The following is a 21,784-nucleotide window of genomic DNA, read 5'->3' on the forward strand; positions in this document are numbered from 1 at the left end:
TGCAATGCACCAACTACTTTCCAAAGGTGCATGATGGCCATTTTTCATGATATGATCAAGAAGTTTATGGAGGTCTTCATGGATGATTTCTCGGTGTTCAGGTCATCTTTTGAAGATTGCTTATCCAATTTGGACTTGATGCTAGCTAGATGTGAGAAGACAAACCTTGTCCTTAATTGGGAAAATTGCCACTTCATGGTGAAAGAAGGAATAGTATTGGGTCACAAAGTTTCAAGGAAAGGGATAGAAGTGGATAGAGCAAAAGTGGACACAATAGCTAAGCTACCCCCTCCAACTAATGTGAAAGGGGTAAGGAGTTTTCTTGGCCATGCGGGATTTTATCGGCGCTTCATTAAAGATTTTTCGAAGATTACTAGGCCGTTGACTCAATTACTCTTAAAGGATGCCCCATTTGATTTTTCCAAGGAATGTCATGAAGCATTTCATTTGTTAAAGGAAAGATTAACCACTACTCCTATCATGATAGCACCAAATTGGAATCTTCCTTTCGAGCTAATGTGTGATGCTAGTGACTATGCGGTGGGAGCTGTTTTGGGACAAAGAGTTGACAAGCATTTTCAGCCGATCTACTATGCAAGAAAAACCTTGAACCCAACTCAAGAGAACTACACTACTACCAAGAAGGAGCTACTTGCTGTGGTATACGCTTTTGATAAGTTCCGCCCTTATTTGGTATTGTCCAAGACCATAGTTTTTACCGATCATTCAGCCCTAAAGTATATTTTTACTAAACAAGATGCTAAGCCCCGATTGATACGTTGGGTCTTACTTTTGCAAGAGTTTGACATTGAAATACGCGATAAAAAGGGAATGGAAAACATAGCTGCCGACCATTTGTCAAGATTAGAGAACCCACATTTGGAGGAGTTGGAAGAAAACAAGATTGGAGACGATTTTCCCGATGAATATCTTTTAGTAGTATCCGGATAAATGCCATGGTTTGCGGATGTAGCTAACTACTTAGCAACCAATTACATTCCAAAAGACTTGACCCGCCAACAAAAGAAGAAATTCTTTTCAGAAATTAAGTACTACTTTTGGGATGAGTCGTATCTCTTCCGAAGCTGCGCAGACGGAATGATAAGAAGATGTGTATTCGAGAATGAAAGTCGAGAAATCTTGGCACACTGTCCTAGCGGGCCCGCCGGAGGACATCATGGAGCACACTACACAGCTAGCAAGATTTTTTATATTGGGTTTTATTGGCCCACAATTTTTAAAGATGCTGCTAAATTCGTCAAAGAATGTGATTTGTGCCAACGAGCGGGAAATATATCATCTCAAAATGAGATGCCCCAACATAGTATTCAAATTTGTGAGATATTTGATGTGTGGGGTATTGATTTTATGGGACCTTTCCCAATGTCCAAAGGGAATAAATACATCTTGGTGGCGGTCGATTACGTGTCTAAATGGGCGGAGGCACAAGCATTACCAACTAACGATGCTCGGGTGGTGGTGTGATTTCTAAAGAAGTTATTTTAGAGATTTGGAGTACCTAAAGCTCTTATTAGTGACCGGGGCACTCACTTTTCAAATGATCAATTAGCCAAAGTGTTGAAAAAATATGGGGTACATCATAGGTTCTCCACATCTTATCATCCACAAACTAGTGGCCAAACTGAAGTGACGAGTAGGGCGTTAAAGAGGATTTTAGAGAGATCGGTTGGAGGAAATCGAAAGGAATGGTCGGATAAATTAGATGATGCACTTTGGGCCTTTCGAACAGCTTTCAAGACACCTATTGGTACTACACCATATAGGCTAGTTTATGGAAAGAATTGCCACTTACCGGTAGAAATTAAGCATAAAGCTTTTTGGGCTCTAAAGATGTGCAATTTTGATTTGGCTGAACTTCGAACCAACCGGTTGATGCAAATGAATGCCCTTGAAGAGCTTAGAAATGAGGTCTACACTAGTTCCTTGATATACAAAGAAAAGACAAAGAGTTGGCATGACAAAAGATTAAAGGGTATTAAGGACTTTCATGAAGGACAAAAAGTGTTACTCTTCAATTCAAGGTTCAAACTTTTCCCGGGCAAGCTGAAGACACGATGGGATGGTCCATTTATAGTGAAGCAAGTTTTTCCACATGGAGCTGTTGAACTTATATCGAGAGACAAAACTCCTTTCAAGGTGAATGGACATAGAGTAAAGAGATATGAAGAAGGAATTCGAAGAGATGAAGGTCTTGAAGAAGGGCTGCTTCTAGGAGGAACTACAGAAACTTAGAGCGGGAAGGAGTCCAGCTAATGACTCCTTAAAAAGAAGCGCTTCCGGGAGGCAACCCGCGTTTAGAGTTTGCTTTCTTTTTCCTTTATTTTTCATTTTTATTTTAAGTTTTTCTTAGGATCTGCTTTTATCATTCTTCTTCTGAGCTTCTGATGATTGCTTGAGGGCAAGCAATGTTCAAGTGTGGGGTGTGGCATACAATTTAAAAACTTGATGTTTTTAGCTTTCTGAATAAAAGACTCGCCGAGTCTCTAAACCTGCTCGGCGTATCCATTTAAGAAATCTCAATTAAACACGGAATCGCGAAACTACTCGGCGAGTAGGTACACCTACTCGGCGAGTCCACGTATTTACCCGAAAAAAAAATTTAATTTTTTTTCACATTCAGTAAAAGGGGGTTTTTAACCCTAATTGTAAAACACTTCAAACCTTTCACATAGCAGCCGCCCTACACGACGAGCAAGATCCTCTCAAGCTCTCATCTTGATTTCTTTCATTTTCTTGCAATTCCAACTCAAATGTAACTATTTTCACTCTTAATCTGTTAAAAGTTTCAATATTTGGTGAAGTTATACCCTTAATTTCTGCAAAATTCCGATTTTGACTAAACTTGGATTTTAGGGTTTTGAGTTCTTGTTAAATTAGGACGTTTTAGACAAAATTTCTTACATATTTATGCTCCTGGAACATACCGAAGCAATCCCCTGGAGTAATTTATAGATTTGGCCGGATAATTCCATCAAACAGAACTGGACTCGCACAGTTCGTCCTGCTCGCCGAGTCGGTTCGTGGACTCGGCGAGTCCAGGTTGCAGAAGCCATAAATTTTTATGTTTTTAATCTTTTTATGTTTTGTTTTTGGTTTGTTTAGTTGCGTTTTGCAGGAAGAATGTCTAGAAGAGGGCAGAGTTCCAGGGGAGGTGGCTATGGGGATCTTCCATGGTTAAACTTTCCAAGAATTACGTCAAAATCTTCCCTTGCTCGAGCACAAAACAAACTGAAAGCGTTAAAGCACAAGGAAATATATGTCCCTAATGGCATTGACTGGCATTGGATTGGTCAAGTTGGGTTGGAGGAAGAGTTGACCCCTTATTTGGTCAAATCTTTCAACAAAGATGGGATATCAATAATTTGCGATGGCTGGAGCCGACTCTTTAAGATTCAAGAGCCCGTTTATCAAGAGTTGTGCTGGGAGTTCTTTGCTACCATCTCCTTCCGAGGTGGTAATGACTTTTACAACCCAAACATTCTATCTTTCTGTCTTGGAGGGGAGCTGCGCCAATGCAGCATTGCAGAGCTTGCATGGAGGATGCGGATTTATGATCAAGAAGTGATAATGACTGAAAATTTTGAAACATTTTTAGAACATTGTCACAAAGACCTGCCCGAGGAAGTGGTTGCCTCGACCTGGTGGAACACAATCGCCAACCGGGTCTATATTCCATCATCAGATCAAGAGGGGAGTATTCGTTCCCCAATCCATTGCCTAATTCATCGTCTTGTCGCAAGTACCATTAATATGTGCAAGGATGATGATAAGGTGCCCACCCTTGACATTTTCTACATGTGGAGTATTATCACTCCCGATATTTTCTGCAACTTGCCTTATTGTTTGGCAAAGTATTTAGCAGAGGGTGTAGTCAAGGAACGAATCACCTCCAAGATTAATGGGGGCATGTTTGTCACAAGATTAGCAAGGACATATGGTATTTTGGAACAAGGGGCCGCTCGGATGTTGACCATGATTCCTACTCCTCCTTTCAGCACTACATTATTTAGGAGGGCAAGAATCGTGGATGATTTTGGTGGAGGACATTTTAGTATCCCTCATGCGGATGAGGTGTTAGTGCTGGAGGAGCCGAGAAGAAGGGTAAGGAAAAGGCGGGAGCAAGTTCGGGAAGACCCACCGGTCATTCCGGTGGATGATGAGTTACCCATGGATTGGTACAATGTTGAAGCAAGAAGGTACCAAGACGACCTTGGTAGAAGTATGAATTATAACAACGAGTCATTTGTTTATCTATTTGAACAAATGAACATCGCGCCAAGGCCCGGACCCGGATTCCCTTATGTGCCAAGCTGGGAGGAACGAGTGCAAGCAAGGAGGAACCAAGCAAGTGGGAGTGGGGCAGGAGAAAATGAGGAGGAAGATGAAGATTGATGTTTTTATGTTTTTTTATTTGGTTGTTTGAAGACAATTTTTATTTGGTTTGTATGTTTGAATTTTTATTTGCTTTGTAGGACGATTAAGTAGGAATTTGTTTTTTTTATCACTTGTGGTTGCTCTTATTTTTCAGATTGAGGCTAGGAAGCATGCAAGAGTCAAGAGTCTCAAAATGCAAGGCTAAGAGTAAGGGTCGGGTCTAGATGAGAATGTGCAAATTTTGAGTTTAAGGTCGAGTTCGTTGTCAAAAAAGGTTTAAGAGTGTTGCTTATGAAGCAGAGATGAAGGAAAGATACTACATTATCATACCCAACCACATCAGAAACGGATTTAAAAGCAGAAGGTTTATTTATCACTCAACGATGTACTCGCCGAGTACATAACTTGGGCTCGACGAGTCCGCTTAGGAATCCACATTTTTCTGCTTAACGCCATTCTGCTCGTCGAGCAGCCATAATTACTCGGCGAGTCTCTCAATATTCCACTATCACACCTTGGATTCTGACCACATATGATACGGGTTTACTCATATTCTTTAAAGGCTAATTCCCGAAGATTTTTCAAGACTATTTTCCTGCATATTTGGAGCTGTACCACACGAGATTGACACCCAAGACATGGATGAGCTGTTCCCATGTCTAAAGTCAATTGAAGATGGAGCTTAAAGAAGATCAACCTCGCCACTACTATCCCAGGGGAGTTTGTTCCAATTCCCTCTTTACTTTATTGTTCTTTATCATGCATAACATGCAATGGGGACATTGCATAAATTAAGTGTGGGGTAGGGGGTTGGTTACATTAGTTAAAATTTTAGTTAAATTTTGAATAATTTTTGAAATTTTTGCATTAAAATTGCTAGGATTTAAGTTGGAAAATTTTGGTAAAAAGCAATTAGGAATCATGCTAAGTGTTATGTTTGATGATTGCATGAAGACCCAAATGTTTAGTTGAGCCTATACACGTTATAATGCATTTGTGGCCCCCTTTGTTCTAGTGAAATCATGGGACAAAAACATAACCTCGCTTAGTTTGAGGGATGCAACACGTTTAGCATTGTGTACTTGAAATGTATCCCGAAATTTTTTTATCTTTAACCAATAAAGGTTGAAGTTGAGCGCCCCTGCTTAAGCATGTAGGGTTTTGAGTGAAAGAAAAAAAGAGAGAGTGAGTTACATGTGAAAAGAAAAAAAAGAGAGAATTACAAGAAAAGTTTGAAGAATTTTGGAGCAATTAAAGTAAAGATCAAAAGATCAAAATTCCGAAGGATCAAAAGTGAAGATACCAAAAACCAAAAGTTGGTGAATTCAAAGAAATAAAGATCAAGTTATCAAAGAGCGAAGAATTCCAAAAATAGCTCCATAGTGGTATCAAAAATTTGTAATTTTCTAGTTAAGTATGTTTGGGTTGCTCAACCAAAAATACCTTGAGGTTAGGAGGTTTTCTGCGGGTTCAAAAGAAGTGAGCGAGTGTTTATGAGGATTGTGAGTATTTAGAATTGAGGGGGGTCCTTAGGAAAAACTTTAGACACAAATGCATGCGTTGCGGTCTTGGCATAATGGCTAGGTTTGATTGGGATTGTCTTATGTAATATTAGTGTACAAAAATTCAGTTTTGCTTGGGAGCAAGCAAAAGTCAAGTGTGGGGTATTTTGATATGTGCATATTTAGCTATATATTTAGTATAGATTTTCATTATTTATTAGCTAATTATTTACATATTATGGACAAAAGGTACTTAATAGTGTTCAAATTGTATTTTCAGCTCAAAAGAAAAGCTCGGAGGTAAAAGGAAGCAGGAGGTACGATCGAAAGCGAGGGAACTGAAGAAAGAAGAAAAGTGTTAAATCCTGAAGCTACTCGGCGAGTAGGGACGGCTACTCGACGAGTACATACGAAGATTCTCGAAGCAACACGTAAAGTCCTTGCCGTATACAGATTCCTCAAGGGGACTCGACGAGTCAGTTTTCTACTCGACGAGTAGCCCCTGTTTTGCGAAATCTATAAATAGAAGCCACAAACCCGAATTGATTCTCTCTCTGGCTTTTGGGAAGCTTACTTGGCGACTAAGGAGACTGCTGGAGATCTGAAGAACGTGAGAAGAACCCTAATCCTCAATTCTAAGAAGACTAAGGCAACTTAGGTTTAATTTTCCACTTCACCTTTGAATAGAACTATGCCTAGCTTGTTTGAATTCGTTTTTAGTTTGTTATCTACTACAATTATGAAATAATTTCGTTAGTTTCTGTTTAGGGTAGACAAGTTTGCTCCTATGGATTAATTTACTATTTTGATTAATTGTTATTGGTGAATCTTGTTAATTTAAGCTTGTTAAAGACCCTTATGCATTAACCATAACTATTTTCTGTTAATTGCTAAGTAACTAAGCTGCATGAACATCTCCTAATTGCTTATCTCATATGATTTATGTGAACACATTGCTATATGCCTAGGATTAGTGAACATGAAACTAGGATTAACTAGAGAATGGGTAAGTTAATGTGTGAGCTTGTGTGATACACCATCAACAAGAGGTTAATTGAATCACCAATTTAATTAGCTAATTACAAGTCTTATTTAACCCGAATAATTAAACTAGGGAATTTATTAGTTTAACCACTTGATCACTGCTTAAATTAATCTATTTTCTAAGGATTGGTAATAACGAATGTGAATCTAATCACCTCACTCGGTAGCCAAATAACAATTAATCCATTACATTACCATAAAAATCAACCATAGGAGTAAATGAGTTGAACCTAAACAGAAACCCTTTTGATCATTGAATTTAGTTGGTTTTTACGTGTGTTCAGCCATTAGTTGATTAGTTAAGTTTTAGTTAAGTTTCTAGTCTTGCAAAACTAGAGAAAACCCCTCCTATTTTATTATTTGTTTTAGATAATATTAGTAATTAGTTTAATTTTCGTTCCCTGAGTTCGATACCCTACTTATTTAACTATACCACAATTGATAGGTCCACTGCCTTTGTGTGTCTAATTCGTAAGAGAAAAGTAAGATAAAACTAGTTAGTTTCACACACATCAACATAATGACAGCCGAGCTCCAAAAGTCCTATGAGGACTATTACCCTTTTGAGATGCACCAGGACTTGATGGACCGCTACCATTAGAGTGCTCGTCAAGAGCGGTATGAAATCATCTCCTCCATGATAACAACCCGTATGAAGTATGGTGAACCCATCACGGGACACATGCAGAAAATGCAAAGGTATGTGGACCGTTTGCTGAAACTAAATGTGAACTACCCAGAGGAGTTGGCAACTGATATCATTTTGCACTCCTTACCTTCGTGTTATGATCAATTCTGAATGACATACCACATGAACAAGGAGGAAGTTACACTCAGCAAACTTCAAGGACTCTTGAAGACCGCCGAAAGTGGTCTTAAGGGTAAATCGGTTGTTACCACTTCTACTCCTACTGCAGCACCTGTCTTGGCAATCGGGCAAGGCAAAGGAAAGAAGAGGAAGAGCCCTTCGAAGGGTACCAAGGGAAAGTCCCTTGATGTCTCCTCTTCAAGTGGAACCAAGAAAGGTTCTGTCACTCCTTCTGCTAACCCTAAAGAGGCTGAATGCTTCTATTGCCATGAAAAGTCGCACTTGAAGTGAAACTGCTCGAAGTACCTGCAAGATGTTAAGGATGGGAAAGTAAAACCCAACCATGCAGGTATTTACACTATGTTGTCTAATAACTAACCCTATTCTAATTCTTGGGTCCTTGATACAGGTTGTGGTATTCACATATGTACTGATTTGCAGGGACTAAGAAAAAGTGAGAATATGGAGCATGGGAAGATAAACTTAATCATGGGGAATAGGAAAGCTTCACCTGTCACCAAGATTGGAGTTTACTCTTTGTTGCTAAGTAGTGGGTTTACATTAGATTTGAATAAATGTTGTTACTCGTCTGAAATGGCGAGGAATATTATTTCCTTTCATGGTTTGTACAAACAAGGTTTTACCTTTTCGTTTGATAATGAATGTGGTGGTATTAATGCTTTCTTTAATATTGTTCTTTATTTTAAAGCATTACCTTGTGATGGTGTGTATGAAACTGTGTCGGTTGTAGATAACCTAGGAAATAATGTGTTGTGTATCGATTCTTCCATTAGCTTAGATAAAGCATCATTATGGCATCGTCGTCTTGGACATGTAACCAAGAAACGCATAGGCCAACTCCAAAAGGATGGAGTCTTGGAGTCATTTGACCTAAAGTCGGATGATAGTTGTGAATCTTGTTTGCTTGGGAAAATGACAAAGTCATCCTTCACTGGTTCTTGTGCTAGGGGTGAGGGTTTGTTGGATCTCATACATACTGATGTGTGTGGACCCTTCAGAACGCCACAAGGGATGTTAACCGCTTCTATGTGGCTTTTACTGATGATTTTAGTAGATATGGATATGTCTACTTAATCAAGCATAAGTCAGAAACCTTTGAAAAGTTCAAAGAGTTTAAACAGGAAGTGGAGAATCAGTTGGGCAGGAACATTAAGATGCTTCGATCCAATCGAGGTGGTGAGTATCTTAGTATAGAGTTCCTTGACTATCTTAAGGAATGTGGGATTGTCTCACAATTGACACCTCCCAGGACACCGCAGTTGAATGGTGTGGTTGAGGGGCGTAATTGGACCTTGTTGGATATGGTTTGTTCCATGATGAGTCGAGCTTCACTACCAAACTCATTTTGGGGGTATGCTGTTACACCCCCAAACCGGAACGGCGGAAACGTTCGGGGGTGGATGACGTCATGTATAGTATCACAACAACTGTATCATAGCAATCATAGTAAACACAACCATTACATTGAATACACATATGAAAAAGGTTTACATCTGTTTAAGTCTTGTTTGAATACATCAAAAGTGTAAGTAAGACAAAAAGACATGACTTTAATTGCTTCGACCCCTCAAAACTCCAGGAGGTACCTGTCTACTGATTTCCTGAGAATACAAGCAGTTTCAAAGAGTATCAGCATAAAGCTGGTGAATTCATAAGCGTTGTTTATGTATTGAAAATATGTTGATGACTCTGTAAAAATGTTTGTATGATTCCAAGAAAATCCAATATTTTCTTTAGTAAAAGTGAGATAATATAGTAAAAATGTTTGTATGATTGAATTACTACTAGATGTATTGTATGATGAACTTTGTATGTAAGATCTCTGTATGAACTGTTCTGTTTGAAAACCCTGGTTACTACCAGTATGTATAGTATATTACTACGTAAATATATCGTTGTTATCTACATTGCGAGCTTTATGACCATACATTAACTTGATATGGCGTGAATCGGGCACCAGTATCCTTTATGATTTGTCACCCGTAGACCTGCCGGTCCTACTGTAGCTAGCAGTAAGGTGTGGGATAGTCAGTCCCGTATAGATCTATACACAAAAATCACGCTCTCCCTCGAGGAGACTCTGATCATAAGGGGTAGTCCTCCACTTAGTTAAGTTTGTAAGCGCCCAAGAACGTGTCTCCAATTAGATTAACGACTTTACAAGTAATAATACAGAAAAACCCTTTTGGTAAATAAATGATAAGTTTGCAAACTGTTGTATGAATTCCCAAACTATACCTACTATAGTTTGTGTGTTTGTATATGTATATCCTTGTATGAATTCACAAACTATACCTACTATAGTTTGTGTGTTTGTATATGTATAACCTTGTATGAATCTGAAAACTATGAGGTTAAGCTTGTAAGTTGAAAACGTCCCTTATGCTGAGCATAATACAGAAGGGATAAAATATCTAAATCTTTTATAAAAGCATAGGAACTGTATGTTTGTATCGATTGTATCCATTTTATTGAAATCCTTTTTGTATAAATCTCATAAAATCATTTATGTTTGGCTTGTATCCCCCCCCCCCCCCGAAAACATTAAAAACTCGGAAAATGTAGGGGTATGAACTCACCTCGAGCGAGTGGTTTGTATGAAAGATCGATATGAGATGCTGAGTGTCAAGTGAAGCCTCGAACACAATTGGATCCTAATTATCATGTAATAACACATATATGATTCAAATTAGGGCATTTCACGACTAGACATGATAGAAAACCACTCTAAGGACTTGGAAACACTTGAACTAAGTGCTAAAATCACATGTGATTGAGTGAGGGAGGTGTACGGCCACCCTAAGGGTGTGTACGGCCATGGGTGTGCGGCCAATGAGTGTACGGCCGTACACTCATGAAGAGGTGTGCTTTTAAGGTGTTTCCAAGGTTCTAACTGTTGGAGATAGTGTCTAAGTCCATAACTATATTTGGTATGTACTTGACCCGACCCGACATGGTCCATTTGGGTTGCACTTCACCCGAACAATTTACGGATAATCTTTTGAGAATAGTATAAGTTATGATTTATTAATATATTATTTCTAATATATTAATATAAAATCATATTATTTAATTAGTGTTGATCTATAATTAATTTAGAATTAATTTAGAGATCAAAAGTATGACTAATTAAATATGGGCTCTTGTATTTATATAGTGTGGGCTAATGCTTATTTGGAATGGGCTAGGCTTGCATGGAAAGTCCATGGATACTCCATGGAGCTTTAACCCATGGATCTCATAGAAATAAAAAGACATGGGTATTAGGGTTTACATGGATGTAACCCTAATCCACCACACTATATAAAGGAGGCTTTGGTTCTTGAAATTACACTAGTTGATGTGTGTAAACTAAGAGGGCCGATTTCAAGAAGTTTGTGACTATTCTCTCAAGTTTTCAAGTTTGTGGTGATTTGTGACTTCCATTTGAGGCATCCACATTATTGGTGCTAGGCTCTCAAACTCCAAGCAATCAACTACTACTACAAGGTAAGTAATTCTACTAGTTTTATTTGATTCAAGTACCCCATGCCATGCTAGTTAGGATAAGAACCTTGGAAAAATAATTATTTGCATGTATCTTAGTCAAACATAGATCCAAGGTTTCTAGGGTTGCATGTACACCATAGGAGTGTTAGAATGCTGAAAACCCATCAGTGGTATCAGAGCCTGGTTTGTTTATTTGATACTTGATGCAAAAAAAAAAAAAAAAAAAAAAAAAAAAAAAAACTTGAAAATCGAAGTTTTGTTCAAAAGCTCGTATCAAAATTTCAAGTTTTGTATATGTACTTACGATTCTTGAAATTTTTGATATGAACATTCATAAACATATGAGTTTAGAAGATCATAGAAATTATGTGCTTATAATTGATTAGATTAATTCTTGATCTTTATGTGTTTTAATGGAGTCCATAACTAGTTCATAAGTTATGGATAACCAAAAGTCACATTTATAAATAACCATTAAAAGAACACATAGGTTACAAAAAATAAAGAGTCTTCATTTTTAATAACCATTAACTCATAAGTTATGAGAAATGAAAAGTTTTGAAAGTTTACAAAACTTGCCCTCAAGTTTTGGAACATGTAAAGTCATATTAAAAACTTTAGTTCCAACCCCTAGAATTTTAAAAGTTAAAATTCAACCCTTATACTTTATAATATTATAAGTTTAATAATATTTATATATGTATAAGATCAAGTCGTCTTACCGCTAGTACTCCTCATTCACGAAGCCGGTCTATAAGGGGGGTATAAGGTTGTTGCCTATAAAATGGCAACTTAATGAGTGTCCACTCTCACCCACCGCTTCCTTAAGCGGTGGAGGGTCGTTAGCCGAACGGGTAGGACAAGGACTTATAAATTCTCATTAAAAGTATAATGATAATAGTAAAGTAACTAAACTTTATTGAATTCCCAATCTTAGTTATTTTAGGAAAATGTGAATAAGGTGCTAATCCATGAAATTACACTTTACACTTTGTTTAAGTCGTTAGTGGAGCGTGTGTGGTTAACCGGCACACTAACTTGAACTTAACAAGGTAGGTAAAGGGTGACTTAATGTTTATCATAGTATCGATGGAGCGTGTGTGGTTAACCGGCACATCGATTGAGGGGTAATACATTAAGGGTACCAAGTAATTTGTATGGTTACTTCACACCTTGTTTTGTGATCCTCGGCATCCCAGTTACAAAACTTGAAGGGAACACTCGAGATTGAAACATGCCATTGAAGAAAGTTCAATGAATCTCAAAGAATCTAGGAGTTTCTAAACCAATTAAAACCTAATTAAATATTTCATTTTTCATGGTGGAAATTGGTGAATCGTCATTCACCTACCTTCAAATATCTTATAGCTTAGATTACGGCATCCCTCTTCTAAGTTATAAAATATTGTGTTGGGTCCTAGCCTTAATATTACATTTGGGTGTTTTGTTAAGGACTATCTCTATATCTAATCTAATCTATTCCCTCTTCTTTTCAGATGTCTTCTAATAACAATGCTTCTGGCTCAAACCCTACTAGCTCCTTCTCTCTCATGAATCTTTGTGGGAGAGTCATCTTTGATGGGTCCAACTTTACAGATTGGATCAGAAACATCAGGATGGTCACTCGGTATGAGAACAAAGAATATGTTCTCGACAAGGAGCTGAAGGTACCCGAGCCAACTGCTACTCCTGAAGAGCTTGCTGAATATGAGGTACATGAAAGAGATGCTACAAAAGTGGCATGCATCATGATGGCCACCATGACAGCCGAGCTCCAACAGTCCTATGAGGACTATTATCCTTTTGAGATGCACCAGGACTTGATGGACCGCTACCATCAAAGTGCTCGTCAAGAGCGATATGAAATAATCTCCTCCATGATAACAACCCGAATGAAGGATGGTGAACCCATCACGGGCCACATGCAGAAAATGCAAAGGTATGTGGACCGTTTACTGAAGCTGAATGTGAACTTCCCTGAGGAGTTAGCAATAGACATCATTTTGCACTCCTTGCCATCGTGTTATGATCAATTCCGCATGACATATCACACGAACAAGGAAGAAGTCACCCTCAGCAAACTTCAAGGACTCTTGAAGACCGCCGAAAGTGGTCTAAAGGGTAAGTCGGTTGTTACTACTCCTACTCCTACTCCAACTGCGGCCAATGTCTTGGCAATCGGGCATGGCAAAGGGAGGAAGAGAAAGAACCCTTCTAAGGGTACCAAGGGTAAGACCCTTGAAGGCTCCTCTTCAAGCAAAACCAAGAAAGGTTTCGTCACTCCTTCTGCTAACCCTAATGAGGCTGAATGCTTCTATTGCCATGAAAAGTCGCACTGGAAGCGAAACTGCCCAAAGTACCAGCAAGATTTGAAGGATGGGAAAGTAAAACCCAACCATGCAGGTATATACACTATATTGTCTAATAACTCACCTCATTCTAAGTCTTGGGTCCTTGATACAGGTTGTGGTATTCACAATGTTGTGATTTGCAGGGACTAAAAAGAAGTGAGAATGTGGAGCAGGGAAAGATAAACTTGATCATGGGAAACAGGAAAGCTTCACCTGTCACCAAGATAGGAGTTTATTCCTTAGTGCTAAATAGTGGGTTTACATTAGATTTGAATAAATGTTATTATTCGCCAGAAATGGCAAGAAATGTTATTTCCTTTCATGCATTGTATAAACAAGGTTTTACCTGTTATTTTGATAATAATAATGGTAGTATTGATGCTTTCTTTAATAATGTTCTTTATTTTAAAGCATTACCTTGTGATGGCGTGTATGAAACTGTATCTGTTGTAGATAATCTAGGAAATAATGTATTGTGTATTAACTCTTCCACTAGCTTAGATAAAGCATCCTTATGGCATTGTCGTCTTGGACATGTAAGCAATAAACGCATAGGCCAACTCCAAAAGGATGGAGTCTTGGAGTCATTTGACCTAAAGTCAGATGATAGTTGTGAATCTTGTTTGCTTGGTAAAATGACAAATTCACCTTTTACTGGCACTTGTGCTAGGGGTGAAGGTTTGTTGGACCTCATACACACGGATGTGTGTGGACCCTTCAGAACCGCCACAAGAGATGCTAATCGGTTCTATGTGACTTTTACTGATGATTTTAGTAGATATGGATATGTCTACCTAATCAAGCATAAGTCAGAAACCTTTGAGAAATTCAAAGAGTTTAAGCAAGAAGTGGAGAATCAGTTGGTCATGAACATTAAGATGCTTCGATCCGATCGTGGTGGTGAGTATCTTAGTACTGAGTTCCTTGACTATCTTAAGGAATGTGGGATTATCTCACAATTGACACCTCCTAGGACACCACAGTTGAATGATGTAGCTGAGAGGCGCAATCGGACCTTGTTGGACATGGTTCGTTCCATGATGAGTCGAGCTTCGCTACCAATCCCATTTTGGGGGTATGCCTTAGAGACTGCCGCCCATATCCTTAATCTAGTCCTTACAAAGAAGGCTGCCAAAACACCTCACGAGGTGTGGACTGGAAAAGTTCCCAATCTAGACCACATCAAGATTTGGGGTTGCAAGGCTTTCGTGAGACGCGAGACTCACGATAAGATCGAACCCCGAAGCGAAAGGTGTATTTTCATCGGCTACCCACAGAAATCCTTTGGTTACATCTTCTACAGACCCAGTGATAATGTGGTCTTTGTAGCAAGAAGAGGATTCTTTCGAGAGAGAGAATTCATGAGCCAAGGAGACAGTGGGAGGCAAATTGACCTTGAGGAAATTCAAGAGTCAAGTGGTGAAGGAACCTCAAACCCTAGCCGTCAACCTGAGGCGGAAACTCATGTTGAGCCGACTGAAGAATCTATACCTCTGAGGCGTTCCACCAAAGTTAGGAATGCACCTGAGCATTATTGTGGTTTTCATATTACTGCAGAAGGTGAGACACTTATCAGTGATAACACACTGGTAAATCTGGATGAGCCTAACAGCTACATGGAAGCCATGGCAGGCCCTGAGGCTGCTAAATGGAAAGAGGCTATGGATAGCGAGATACAGTCCATGTATGACAATCAAGTTTGGAACTTGGTTGACAATGTACCTGATCGTAAGATAGTTGGGTGCAAATGGATCTTCAACAAGAAGACCGACATGGATGGTAATGTACACACTTATAAGGCACGACTGGTTGCAAAGGGTTATTCTCAAACTCCGGGAGTTGATTATGATGAGACCTTTTCACCAGTGGCCAAGATTAAGTCTATTAGGGTTCTGTTAGCCATTGTTGCATTTCATGATTATGAAATATGGCAAATGGATGTCAAAACCGCTTTCCTTAATGGAAAGTTGGCTGAAGATGTTTACATGGTTCAGCCAGAGGGTTTTGTCAGCACAAAGTACCCCAGTAGAGTGTGTAAGCTCAAGAAATCCATTTATGGATTAAAACAGGCACCTCGCAGATGGAATCTTTGCTTTGATGAGAAAGTCAAAGAATTTGGCTTTTCAAGGAGTGAAGATGAATCTTGTGTCTATATCAAGGCTAGTGGGAGTATAGTCAGCTTTATGGTACTGTATGTGGATGACATACTACTCATAGGAAATGACATCCCAACCCTGCAGGAAGTAAAGTCCTGGCTTGGGAAGTGTTTCGCTATGAAGGACCTTGGAGAAGCTGCCTATATCCTAGGGATAAGGATTTTGAGAAACATGAGTAAAAGACTAATTGGACTTAGTCAAAGCACCTATGTGGACAAAGTGTTGAAAAGGTTCAACATGCATAACTCCAAGAAAGGAGAGTTACCCATCCAGAGTAACGCCAGATTGAGTAAGACACAAAGCCCTAGTACTGAGGCTGAGATAGCAGAAATGAGTCGAATACCTTATGCTTCAACTGTAGGATCGATCATGTATGCTATGACGTGTACTCGACCTGATGTAGCCTTTTCTTTGAGCATGGTTAGCAGGTATCAGGGGAACCCTGGCAAGGCACACTGGACTGCGGTAAAGAATATCCTCAAGTACCTATGGAGGACTAAGGACTGGGTCCTTACCCTCGGTAACAGTGAGGACTTGAGAGTTGTAGGGTACAGTGATGCTAGCTTTCAGACTGACAGGGATAATTTTCGCTCTCAGTCGGGCTGGGTCTTTACTCTAAACGGAGGGGCAATTACTTGGAAAAGTTCCAAGCAAGAGACAGTGGCTGATTCCACTTGTGAATCAGAGTATATAGCAGCAAGCGAGGCAGCAAAGGAGGCTATTGATGGGTTTTGCACATTCTAACACTCCTAAGTGTACATGCAACCCTAAATACCTTGGATCTATGTTTTCTCTATTATACATGCAATTATGAACTTTCCAAGGTATTACCCTATCTAGCATACAATACTTGATACTTGGGTAATCAAATGGATATAATACATACCTTTGTTTGATGTAGCTTGTCTCCATGAAGCTTGAGTGCCTAGTGCCCCAAGTGTGACACCTCAAATGGTTCACACAACACCAAATGCACATGGAATGACTTGAGAGAAATGGAACACTCCTTGAAATCGTCTATCCCTCATATTCACACATTAGTGCACGATTTCTTGAGCCATGGGATTCTTTTATATGGTGGCTATTAGGGTTACACCATGTAACTCATAACTTTACCCATTCCTTATGCTCCATGGATTTTAACCTCCATGGAGTATCCATGGGTCACCCCATGGACTTAGTCCAACATAAGGAATCTTGGATCACAAGCCCACATATATAAGAATGAATGATTTACACAATCAACCCATATATTTAATTAGTCTCCTTTTGATCACTTAATTAATTCCAAATTAATTCTTGATCAATACTAATTAAATAACCTTATTAATATATTAGAACTTATAATATATTAACCAACCTTAAGTGTTATTTCAGAGGATATACTTCATGACTCCTCTTCTTAGTCATAAGTGTTATGCTAATAATCATCATGTTAGTGGGAGCATGATAATTATTGTTAGTGTTGCAAGTTAGCAATGTTAATTATAGAAAACAAAAGTTTCAATTCGTGAGGCTGCAGGGATTGAAAAAGTTGTTTTGCTATAATTATGCACTCACTTGATAAGACGACGATTGGACAGCACTTCGTCCCTTAAAACAATATTCTTTGATGAAACCGGGATGTTTTCTAAAAAACCGGGCTTCACGCGGCCAGAGTTTCGGCTCGAAAACTCTTTTTCTCGGGATCTTTGGGGCGTCGGGACTTGCTTCGGGTGTCGGGATTGATACCGGGGCTTCGGGGGTATTTCTTGCCAAGTAGAAGAAAGAAAAAGGGATGGAGAATGGTAAATTAGCAAAAGAAATCGGCAGCCCTCGAGTTCTATTTATATGGTGAAAATTTGACTCTCACGTCGTGAACCATGTATGTTCATGTCGTGACTTTAATCCTGGTCATCCCCTAGGATTGTCGTGTGTCTTCTAGGCTCGAAACGCGTCGTGAACACTGTGTTCACGACGTGAATGCAGTCAAATTCTCGAAGTTTGTGCTCCGAACTTCAGAAATTCATATCTTTCGCATACGAACTCCATTTTTGACGTTCTTTATATCCACGTGTAGGTAAAATTATGCTCTACAACTTTCGTTTAGACTCCATCGGCTAATTTGACTTTATTTTTAATATTATATTTTTAACAGGCCAGGACAGGGAAAGTCTGTTAAAAATTCATAACTTCTTCATCCGACGTCCGTTTTCGTCCGTCTTTTTATCGTTACGCTACTATTAACGAGATCTTCGATTCTCGTTTAGGTTGTGTCGGCTAAAAACCGCTCGATCTATTATTCGAATTTTGGGCTGCATTCTGCTAAGCCGAAACTTCGAAAAATCATAACTTCCTCATACGAAGTCAGATTTGGGCGTTCTTTTTATGAACGCTCTCGGTTTAACGTATTCTACGACTTTCAGTTAGATCGCTAAGGCAAAATATCACTCTATCGTAAATTCACTATTTACGTCGCGCTGTGTCGTGCCGGTTCTGTCGCGAAACTTCGACGGGTCATAACTTCTTCGTTATAACTCGGATTTCAGCGTTCTTTATATGTACGGAATCCTTGTAACATATACTACCAATTAGTTAAAATTACTGTCACACCCATAAAATTAGAGCCAATTAAAACATTTTAATTCATTCAAAAACCATTAAGTTCATACACCTTGTTTTCAAAATAGTTTAAACATCAGAGTATCCCCCAGAACCACATCACATAAATCATAAAAGATGAGGAGCGGTACGATCACGCATTCGCCTTGCCACGATCTCCTAAAGTAACTGAAACAATACACTGAAACTGTAAGCCCGAAAGCTTAGTGAGTTACCCCCAAAATACCAACCACACATAAACATACTCATAACATATCACAAATAGAACAGCCATGCACATCAGGTCTACTGTGTGACTGGTCCGCTCGCACCGGGCCTTCAGTCCACCTGGTCCACCCTCCGAGTCTAGCCATGCACATCGAGTCTACAGTGTGATTGGTCTGCCCGCACCGGGCCTTCAATCCACCCGGTCCACTCTCTGAGTCTACAGTATGACTGGTCCGCCCGCACCGGGCCTTCAGTCGGCCTGATCCACTCTCTGAGCCTCGGCACGTCTGGTCCACCCTCTTGGGGCCTTCAGCCTATCCAGACCGCTTGCTGGGCCTTCGGAATATCCGGTCCGCCCTGGGTATGTTGGCCTACAGCACAAAGCAGGACCCGCCTCAACCCAACCCCCGTCAAACAACCATGTGCACATAAAACGATTAATCACATAACAGATCCTTAACCAGACAAACAGTCTAACAGATCACATAGCATATCAACATCCTAACCAGGATTCCGACCTAACCGGTCACTAGCATAACATTACCCTATATTCCGGATACCGACCTTAACCAGGTCACTAACATAACACCATCCTAACTACCAGGATGCGGATCTAGCAAAGCAATAACATATCAAACAATACCCAAATTTCCATCCGATAAAGGGCCGGCCTTGGTGCCGTAGACCCTGTCGATATAGTGAGGATAACTCACCTACAATTGCTGACTGAGGAGATAAGACCAAGCTGCTCCGACCACCGACACGAACTTCACCACATAACACTACCAAAGAACCAATTCCATAAATACCAAAATTACCAAAATACCCTTGGAAGTCAAACTGGTCAACTCTTGGTCAAAGTCAAAGTCCTCAGTCAAAGTCAACCTTCCTCGTTGATTCTACTCGCCGAGTCGACCCTTCGACTCGTCGAGTTCCTATACTCAGAAACTCCCATAACACGACTCAACTCGCCGAGTCGCCCCCAGACTCGTCGAGTCCAACGATCTCCAAGTCCCATCCTGCTCATCTCACCGAGTCATCTCCCGACTCACTGCTTCGAGGTTTAACCAGAAAGATTGGGGTTCTGCAACCAGACTCTCCGAGTCCAGAACAGACTCGCTGAGTCCAATGCAATCTTCAACAGACTCGCCGAGTTGTTCTTCCAACTCGCCGAGTCCATGCACATGTTCATACAACTCGTCGAATACACCCATGTGACTCGCCGAGTCTCTCCAGTTCTCAATCCATTCAGAGGCTTTTTGAGCCATGCAGGGGCTCCAATCGATAGATCCACCCTTCTACAATCTAACCCTCACATAAAGTTGCAAACTTTACGTGAAACCAAGGGTTAAAAGGTCCAAATCACTATAGGGCTTGGGTTTGAGACAAGGATCCTTTCAAACAAACCCAAAGGATGATGCTTTATGCTCTCATAGCTCAAAAATAACCTAGATCCGAAGTTGCAACCTCAAATCTAGCCTCTAAACCCGAAATAGATCTCAAACAAGCTAAGGCACCCCAAATCAATCACCATGGATGAATCCAAAAAGGAAATAGCTTAGGATAAAGGCTTCTTACCTCTGAGATGTGCCCAAACTAATGTAGATTCCAGATCTACACAAGGCCCTTGATGCTAGCCTCTAATTCCTCAAGCCTCTTACACCAAAATCTTCTTCCATGCTCCAATCTCCTCAATTAATGGTGTTTCATACGAACTAGGGTTTGCTGGAACTCTCAGGGTAGCAAGGGGGTTGTGGGAAGGATAAAATGTTCTTTATATAGGGTGCAAACCCTAAGATTAGGGTTTTCTCTCTTCAGCACCAACTCGTCGAGTCCTAGCCGCCGACTCGGCGAGTTGGCCACTTAAACCTGCGACAAAATCCCGCTCCGACTCGGCGAGTAAGCGGACCTACTCGTCGAGTCCCTTCTTTTATTTACACTTTTGGCCCTTCCTTGAACTTCTGAAATTTCGGGATGTTACAATTACTCCTTCTAAATAATCTTCTATCAAAAAAGTCATTTTCGACGCTTATCGTCTCTAAATTGACTAGCCCGAATTTGCGGGCGTTACATGGATTAAACCCACGCTCACATGAATCACTTCATGGAATTTATCACGAGTGATTGTGAGACGATAATATCGTATAATCTTCAAACCAAGATATATGAGTTGTTGATTATGAGTTGGTTGTACACTAATAATGCGAAACCGCATCAGTAACTTGATGTTATAAAACGTGCTATTGTGTATGATTTAACAAGTAATTAGTAAAAGCATATAAGTCAAAGTTTATCTGTTACTTTTATCCTAAGAGGAATAAAAGCGATATCTTGGGCCCCTCGATGATTTTGTTTTGACTTATGTGCCGGGCCAAGTCAAGACTCAATTGATGTGTTCAATTAAGTTATATGTCAAACAAATCAGAAATCGGGAAACAAACTGCTGGACAATAAGTATGACTATGTTCCATGTATTTGTCCGCATGATATCTTGAAAAACGGGGGATTATATGATCCCTTATCCAAATGGTGCGTCGGGATTTGACAGCGGCTTTAGAGAGCTACGATTGCTAATCGGATTTTGAAATTGCATTTGCAATTATAGTTATTAGACTTATCCAGGTGGGAGACTGTTGGATTAGGTGTCTAAGCCCATAACTATAATTGGTAAGTACTTGACCCGAAAGTAGCATGGTCCATTTGGGTTGCAATTAACTGGAACAATTTGATAGGATGGATATTTGAGAAAGAGGTTATTTGTGATTTATTAATATATTATAAGTATAATATATTAATTGAGAAATCACAATATTTAATTAGTATTGATCAATATTAATTTGGAATTAATTTAGTGATAAAAAGAGACTGATTAAATTTACGGGGACTGATTAGGTAAATTAGTAACACTTATAGTTTGGACCAATGATCCATGTTGATTAGGGTTGGACTAAACCTATATGAGAGTCCATAAAGGTTTAGCCCAAAAGTCCTATGAATTGTGAAGAGTCATGGTGAATTAGGGTTTGCATGGATGAGACCCTAGGCTATAAAAGTAACCCCCCAACTCCCTAAAATTGATTGATGCATTCTAAAGAAGAATACTAGCCGATTTGTGATTCCTATCCTCTCTCTCTCTCACAAGCCTCCTTTTGTTCTTGGTGTGTTGTGAAACATTTGAGGCATCACACTTGGGGTGCTAAGCTCTTAAAG

The sequence above is a fragment of the Lactuca virosa genome, chromosome 1 (genome assembly GCF_052849685.1).
Source record: "Lactuca virosa cultivar CGN04683 chromosome 1, Lactuca_virosa_CGN04683_v6, whole genome shotgun sequence".
In the NCBI taxonomy this organism is placed as follows: domain Eukaryota; kingdom Viridiplantae; phylum Streptophyta; class Magnoliopsida; order Asterales; family Asteraceae; genus Lactuca; species Lactuca virosa.